The sequence below is a fragment of the Erythranthe guttata genome, chromosome 11 (assembly GCF_056151865.1).
Source record: "Erythranthe guttata isolate IM_541 chromosome 11, IM_541, whole genome shotgun sequence".
In the NCBI taxonomy this organism is placed as follows: Eukaryota; Viridiplantae; Streptophyta; class Magnoliopsida; order Lamiales; family Phrymaceae; genus Erythranthe; species Erythranthe guttata.
Window position 1 is genome coordinate 9,804,574 of NC_142543.1, and position 9,001 is coordinate 9,813,574.

Genomic DNA, 9,001 nt, shown 5'->3' on the forward strand with positions numbered 1-9,001 from the left:
CCAACTATTATTTTTTTCTATTTTTTTTTATTTTTTTATAATTTCATTCGATAATATGATTGCAGGTAAAGACAACCAGCTTTCCAGCTCAGCACTCGACAACTTCTTTCATCGATGAAACCTATCACCGTTTAAAGGATACACTTTCCAAATACGATGTCATAATCAGTCGATGGCCCGAATACACTTTTACATTGGAAATGGTATATATATATTTTTTTTAAAGTTGATCGTTTTAGTGGGGAAGAAAAAGAAAAACAAAATAATTTAAAAAAACATGTCATATAAAAAAGGTGAGAAAATTTAGTGCTGGAAGAGGAAAAAAAAAAGAAAAAGAAAATATTTAAAAATAAATATATTTAAAAAAAAATTAACCTATAAAGATTACTAAAGTTCCAATTTTCTTCAATTTTGGAAAAAAAAAAAATCAAACAATATAATTTCTTGTACCAACTCATCACCCCGAAACCAATTGAACTACACCCATGCTGGAAACAACAATATAATTTCTTGAAGTAATTCGTACAGGTTTTTTTTATCGTGATTGATACCCATTGCCCGTTGGTTTAAACACGGTGGAAGCGAGTACAACAAGTTTTACCGGAAACACTTACATGAGCAACTCGCGAATGTAACACAATAACGAAACATCACCAAGTCAATAATAATTAATTGGATTAACATAAATTGAATAACTCGAAAGATTAACTGAAAGAAGTATTTACAATTGTGGGAGCTTAGTCTTGGTATTAACACATGATAGATAAATTAATATCATTGGACTATCGATTTTAAACGATCGATGACTTTTTTTATCTAATGCTCCAATAAAACACAAACTAATTGTTAGTCGAACTTCTACTTAAGTCAAAACTTGTGCAATAACAAAATAGAAAAGTAATCTCAAAAATGGGATAATAATAATGATAATTATAGTATTTAGAAATGATGAAATAACATGATTGCGTCGTCTAAATCCATCAAGCAAGATTCCAAAATCCTCGTGACATTGGCCCAACGAACATATTTAGTATTCGATTCCCCAACGAGCTTGTCTTTAGGCAACCTGGCGAATAACGAGATGAAAAGGTTTATTTAAAAAAAAATTCCTCATTCCTTGTCAAATCTTAACTTTTGGTACGATAAATGGGTAGATAACTGGACTATTGCTGAATATACTAACCATATCCCTCATTCCTTGTCAAATCTTAACGTGTACCATTTTATTGATTTTGAATCCCTCTCTTGGAAAATCGATAGCATTTCTCATCTTTTGTCTGATTTTGTTATACAGAAAATAAGAGGTACTCACATACCCCAGTATATCGAAAAAGACTCCCTATATTGGGCTTGGGATCCAAACGGTTACTTCTCATTCAAAAGTGCTTTTGATTGGCTCTATTCTAATAATTTTGGTTTTCTTGAACCGGCCCTCCCCTGGATGACAATATGGAAATTAAAAGTTGGTCCTCGAATTAAGTTCTTTATCTGGCAACTTTCTCATAATAGTATCCCTACTAAAGACTTTTTATTCACTCGAAAATGTGTGCCGACTAATAATTGCCCCTTATGTAATTTACACCCTGAAACATGCACACATCTTTTTCGTAATTGTACCGCCATGGAAAGTCTTCTCAAAAGGATTCCTTTACCTCTTTCCAACTTGGATGAAAACTTTTGTAGTTTATTTTACAGGCTCCGTCATGGTCCTTTGATTCAAGCACAAATTGCTAATGTGTATTGGATTATTTGGAAAGCACGTAATAATTTTGTGTTCCAACATAAAGAAATCCAACTCTTACATATGTGGACTCTTGCCAAACAGATGATATCCATGCCACCTCGCAATACCTTGGTTACTATCCAAACCTCCCTTTCTTGGAAACCCCCTCCAAAGGAATGGTTTAAACTTAATATTGACGGGGCATCCAAAAATAATCCCGGGAATGCCGGAATCGGGGGGATTATTAGAGATAGTAATGGCATATTTATTAATGCTTTTGCTAAGAATACAGGCATTGTTTCTAATAATAAAGCTGAATGTTGGGCGCTAGTGGAAGGAATTAACCTCGCCAGAAAGCTGGATATTAAAAAACTCCTTATCCAAACTGATTCCATGTTTTTAATCTCAACTCTTAACAGGAAGGATCAGCTGCACAGGGATCTCCACTCGCTTCTGCAGGAGCTGCGGAGGAGATTGACTGATTTTGACGCTGTTGAAGTGGAGTTCGGGTACAGAGAGACTAATGGTGCAGCAGACTTTTTGGCAAAACTTGGAACTACTATGCACACCGATACTACGCTGACTTTTGACATATGCCCAACCTTTTTGAAAAATATTTTGTATAATGACTGTAATAGCACGTACCAAAGGGCTTGTAAAACTACTCTCTGTACTAAAACTCTAGTTTTGAAATAATAATATAATAGTTGTCTTCTGTTAAAAAAAAACACCTTGTTTAAAGTAGGGGGTTAGCCCCAAAAAATTCTAGTTAAAGACTTAAAGTAGTAAATAAACAAATAATATATATATATATATATATATATATATATATATATATATATATATATATATATATATATATATATATATATATATATATATATATATATATATATATATATATATATATATATTAGGGCTGTGCGTTGGTTGGTTTGGTTAAAAACCAGCCATAAAACCAACCCAACCCATCCAACCAACTTTGGTAAATATTGAAAACCGTTATCGACCCAATTTACTTGGGTTGGGTGATGGTTGAAAACCAATTTAATGGGTTGGTTGGTGGTTTGGTTGATGGGTCATCCATCTAAATATTTTTTTTTTTTTTTTTTAATATTTTATTACTTGTTACAATGCTATATCTTTTATAAATTAAATGTGACTAGTTCAATAATATTCAAATGAAAAAATCAAAACATTACGGGCATATATATTGCAATTAAACATAAATAGTACAAAAGATAATAATCGTCCAAAAATTTAGACTATATGTTTTAAAATTAAAATTGTTCAAATTAGATAATTATTTTAGATTTATTGCTTTTAGGATTTTGGTCAATATTAAACAATTTAATAAATGTGATATAAAATAGAAATTTGAAATTAAAAATATTAAATATTTTAATTAAAATTAATAAATAATAAATTAATGAATAAAGTTGGTTGGCCGATATTAACCGACTAACCAACTTTTTAGCATATTAGAAACCATTATCGACCCAACTATACATGGGTTGGTTGACATTATCGACCCAACTTAAATGGGTCGGTTGATGGTTGATTAACCATCACAAATTGTGGGTCGAAAATGGGTTGGTTGGTGGTTAAAACCGATCCATGCACAGCCCTAATATATATATTATAGTTTTTTTTAATAAATGCTAATATATAAATGTATAAAAGATTTAAGGGCCCTATATTTTTAAAAAAATCCAAGGGTCTTAGGCGACTGTAATTCGCCTCCCCTCATAACCGACCCTGATCTCAAATGCTCGATACAAAGTTTGAACGGTATTAAACACATGCACACACATTTATATAAACAATCAAATACATATTTATTAGGGGTGAGCATAAAAATCGAGAAATCGAAAAACCGAACCGAAAACCGAAAAAACCGAGCCGATATATACCGCCCCGACATAAAACCGCATACACGGTAAATATTTTTTGAAAAGCCGAAAAAATCAGTATGTGTATGGAGAAAATAAAAATTGTCGAACCGATTTGGGAATACAAAACGACGTCATTTGATAGATAGTAAAAATCGGTAAGTTTTTTTGGTAATCAATCAGATACTTAATCTTTTGATGTAGTTGGACTTCTTTTGTGATAGGGCAACATGTTTATTTTTTTGAAGATGACATTAATGACATCAGGTTTATTAGATGTAATCTCATTATGTTTTTTTTTTTTTTTTTTTCGCAGCTGGGTTTTGTTTTTTTGTTTTTTTAATGGCAGTAAATTTGTTTTATTAGTTAATTTTGGATTGTTACTTATTAATTTTCTCAAAGAAATGTGATAAAAGTCCAAATTCACCGTTAATTAAACATTGGTTTTATACCGAACCGATTCGAATCTATAACAAAACTGAAACCGAAAATAAACCGAATTATGTAAATAGCACTTAACCCCCTACGGTTACAAACTTTAACATATCATCCTCTTGTGTTCGTAATATTAGCACATAACCCCCTTGTGGTTTAAGGGGTACCTTCCCTTTCATTTTTGCAGATGGACACCCTTAAAGTTTGACAGAAAAACTAATGGAAGCTACCCCTAACTATAGGGGGTTATGTGTTGATATTAGGAGCACAAAAACATCATATGCAGAAGCTTGCAACCATGGGGTAAAGTGCTATTTATCCCAATATACACACCAAAAAAATCTGCAATTGGGTTAAATTCTATGCATGCATAGGGCATATTTAAGGTGGAACTTTGGCCAGTCTTTTTGAATTAATTTGTTTTTAATCACACACTAGCCGTAAAAGATGTTGTGTTGAGAATCAAGTCAATTTCACTTTTTTTACAGCAACAGATCAAATTTTCTTGAAAAAGGGTTATTTATTAGCAGAGAAAGAAGCAAGCAAGATTCCTTGACCCTGTTTTCTTTTTCTTTATTTTTTTATTTTTTATTTTTTTGAAGTAAATGAGTGGAGGATGACATAATAGAGAATCAAATAGCAAAAACCTCACAGTTTGTTGTGACCTTGCACTCAAAGTTTGTACATAAACTTGTGATCATAACATTGCAATTTTAGATTTGCAGACAATTTCATGTCACATTATTGTATGAGTCAAAGCATGATTGCTTGGTCGGAAACTGGAAATATTCAACCTCGGACATGTTGGGATATCGCAAAATTCGAATATTGTTGAATGCATTATTGTTACAATTAAAAAGGAAAAATTGTATTGAATTACGATATTTGTGTTTGGCACTTCATAGGTTTTTTTTTTTTAATTGAATAAGAACACTTAAATCCAAGGCACAACTCGTTTTTGCCCTTTGTGGTAATGTTTGTACGAAGTTTCTAATGGGACGTGATAGATGTGGCTTCATGTTTTCTTTCTTCTTTTTTTTTTCCCAACACAATTTTAATAATACCATTTCAACTTCAAATGGGATTTTCAAAATTTTCGAGTTTGAATTTGACAAAACTCAAAATCCAGAATTAGCTGTTCTTTGTGTTGGCATTTTAATCCAACTTTAATCACTAAGATTGGATGTCGAGTGAGAAAGATATGCATGAATGAATAAATGTTTTGAATTATCTAAAATTCAAAATGCAGCTCATTCACATAACTTTTTCACCGCACATCCAATCTAGCCGATCTAAGTTGGATTAGAAAACTAACTCAGAACTACAGTTTCCGTGTTTTGAGTTTTGCCAAAATCGAACTAGACAATGGTTACAATCAAGTCGGAGGTCAAAAGAGTACAATTAAAATTGAAACCGACATTTAGCATTTATATTAAATGTCAAAAGATCAAGGCACTCTCATACCGGCTCATCATTTTTGCCGTAAAACTACAAGAATTCAAGCAAACAAACTCATAAGTACTTCCAAAAGAAGTAAAAGCAAATAAAAAAGAACCCATCGTCACATCCCAAACGAAAAGTAGATCGAATCGAATTTGTCCACCACAATAAAAGAGAGGGATTAGAAATCGCTATTTCACAGACAGTTAAAACCCAAGACTGAAAAAGCCGATGAAATTTACCCTTTGTCACTACAATTAATCTACAAGCAGCAGCTGAAAAAACTGAAAGGCGAATTCTGAAACAATCCACATTGTGCTTCCAATAGTCTCGATTAAACAAGTGTCGCAATAACACAGGTACAAAATATTAAAACCGTCTCCAGTCCTATATTATATGCAAATTACCAGAACAGATTAATGACATTTCAAGCCCACCTCCTCTAGTAGCAGAGAAAAGCCCGAGGCTCAAGCTTCGTCTATCTGGTCCTGCATTAACATGAACCGCCAATATATATTATAACTAAATTGATTGATTCGAGTTCAGCTTTCGGATTTAATTCTTAAACTTGACTATCAGATTCTTAACAATTAATTACAAAGTGCCAACAAAAACATACAATTGTGCAAATTGGGGACAATTTCAACATTTTTTATTTTTATTTTTTCCCCAAAATTTGCGGATTCTACTTTATTGGGCTTATTTTTCGTCTAGGAGAGGAAGAAGGTCAAATCGACTTCTCCTAGTTCTCCACAATATTCATCCTAATTTAATGAAATCACAAACCCTAACTCTTGTATTTTTAGATCAGTTGTTTTTTCACACCAAGGAGACAAACCCATGAAGGAAGTAAAGATTCACCCGTTGTTATAGAAAATATATGAATAAAATATGAAATAAATCCATATTTGTTATATAAACACTAGAAGGGTAAGAGAATGAGTACGCCTAATTAAAGCAAGAAAATAATATATAAATGCACTCGACCTGATTTTCCCTACTCGGCTACTCGTGAGTCGTGAGCATGCATTTCAGAAAGTTAATGAGGGTTTATAAAGGCCACAAACAATTAAAGAGACAAATTTAACTAAATCTTCTCTGATACCCATATTTTCTATGTGCAAATACTTCTACCTACGAGAAAAACGGGGGTTCACGTTTCTTTGTTCAGTGAAAGAATAGTCTCAATATCTATATATATTATTGCCTACCTGCATATCAGAGGTCCAAAGAGTGAGATTGTCTCTCAGAAGTTGCATGATAAGAGTGCTATCCTTGTACGACTCTTCGCCCAAAGTGTCCAGCTCAGCAATAGCTTCCTCAAAAGCCTGCATAACACGATAAAACAATTCGAATGTCTAATAAGAGGAATTTCCAATAGATTAAACAAACATGCATGACATGCAAAGGCGAAATAATGTTACCCTTTAATAACTTTATCGAGGTTCAAATTTATAAACATGTAGGAATTACATGCGTAGACATCACGGAAAGCAGTAAGAGATGGTGGTTCGTGCGATGGATAAGGTTAACAAAATTGGTATTTGTTTGTATCTGCCACATTAGTAACAGAGTGAAAGCTAAGGTTGATCAATTCTCTTGCACGTTGGTTGAGATTTATCGAGGAAACAGTCTAGTTGATGTATCGGGTCAAGCGTGGTGGTAATTTCATTCTCTTTTTTTTTTGAACATATTGCAAGCCAATAGAATGCGTTTCATGTTTGCAGATAACTTTGCATGAATCATGTAACTTGTAAATTTCAGGAAAACAAGCGAATAGAGATTAACTACTTGCTTTTGTTGCACAAAAAAAAAAAAAAAAAAAAAAAAAAAAAAAAAAAAAACACGACTAAATCTATCTTTATAAATATTAAAGTTATCTGTAAAATGTGGAAAAAAAAGTCAGAAACATAATTTCTCAGTCAAGTTTCCGAATTCCGATGCTCGCTTTTGTAGTATTCTCTTACTTTAAGTTCTATTACTCAAGCAAAAAAAAGTTTAAATTGGACAGAACAAATAGAAGAGAGAAGGCACAGAAGAGTTTGAAGGTGAAACGGAAGAAACAGATTGCATTTGCGCGAAAGTGAAAGCAAAAACTTATTCAAGTCTATTACAGCAAAACTAACTAACCTGTTTGGCCATGCTGCAAGCTTTTTCCGATGCATTTAGAATTTCGTAATAATAAACTGAGAAATTCAGCGCCAAGCCCAATCATATAGGATGTGTCGGAGCAAGCTCAACAAGTGCGATATCCTGTTCAAAATTGATCGCATAAATATACAATCAAGCAGTTTCCAAATTTTATTTCTAAAAAATGAATAGCAGAACACGTCACATACTTTGTTTAGGCGTACGTACGAGTGTGCCTTATTTGACTTAACAAGTGTCTATCCAGAATATAAATGAACATCAGCCGTTTAATTCCTCGTTCTAGAACATCAAATTATAATTTCTGGTTTTAAACATGAGAATAACAGAAACATCGATTATTTGTACTGATTCATTATTGGAAGGGGGATTTAAATGTCAAGTACGGTACCATAATCTTCAATTTCTCAATAGAATCCAATACGCTATTCCGTATTTACAGAAATAACCATTCGTTCAATTGAAATTTAATTTCCGTTACGACTCTTCCGAAATTCACACATTCGGCACTAACCTCACTTTCTTAAATGTTCACAGTGGAATTTCTTCAGAAACAAGTTAGTCAGTGATTACAAGTTATAACAGCAATCGGAACACAAATCGACAATATGTATACGTATTGAATGCAGTCTAAATCAAATTTTCAACTATGCCCCTTACAAAAAAAAATTAAAAAATACAATAAATAAATTGCTGTACCTGAGCGGCTTTGTAAGCGAGCATAGTTTCCTCGGCAGCCTCCTTGCGCTCACCGGTAACCTTAAACTCGGCGAGATACCTGTGATAATCGCCCTTCATCTTCAAATAGAAAACCTTGGACTCGCCGGAGACGGCGGACGGAATCAGATAGTCGCCGATGAGCTTCAAAATTCTGGCGCAGAGCTGCGTGAGTTCGGTCTCGACCTTAGATCTGTAGTCCTTGACGAGCGCCACGTGGTCGTCGTTCTTACGCCCCTCCTCCTTCTGCTCGATGGAGCTGACGATGCGCCAGGCGGCTCGGAGGGAGCCGATGACGTTCTTGTAAGCCACGGAGAGGAGGTTGCGCTCCTCGATCGAGAGCTCGGCGCCGGCCGAGCCGACGACTAGACTGTCCATGCTCGGCTAGCTTCGCCATGTACAGGTACTGTTCTCTGGTCAGAGCCATCGGAAAATTTAGAGAGAGAAAATGGGGGTTTGGGATTTCTCTGAATTTTGGGGGAAAATTGAGTAAATGACGAGTTCAATTCTATGATATTTTCATTATATATAAAAATAATAAAGTCCTTAATTTACAAAACGTTTCATTTTCAATTATCAAAAAAAAAAAAACGTTTCATTTTCACTAAAATGATAAATTTACTTAGGGTAAGTTCTTTTCACTAAA

The 9,001-nt window shown here is 33.6% G+C and overlaps 1 pseudogene across 1 annotated transcript; it reads right to left on the reverse strand.

The window, feature by feature from the left end:
* Positions 1-5,547: 5,547 nt before the first annotated feature.
* LOC148766978 (14-3-3 protein 1-like) lies at positions 5,548-8,797 on the reverse strand (annotated as a pseudogene). Its single transcript, XR_016034224.1, has 4 exons — positions 8,338-8,797; positions 7,621-7,743; positions 6,702-6,818; positions 5,548-5,978 (listed from the first exon to the last, which is right to left on the reverse strand). The product of XR_016034224.1 is annotated as a 14-3-3 protein 1-like (transcript).
* Between the last annotated feature and the right edge of the window lie 204 nt (positions 8,798-9,001).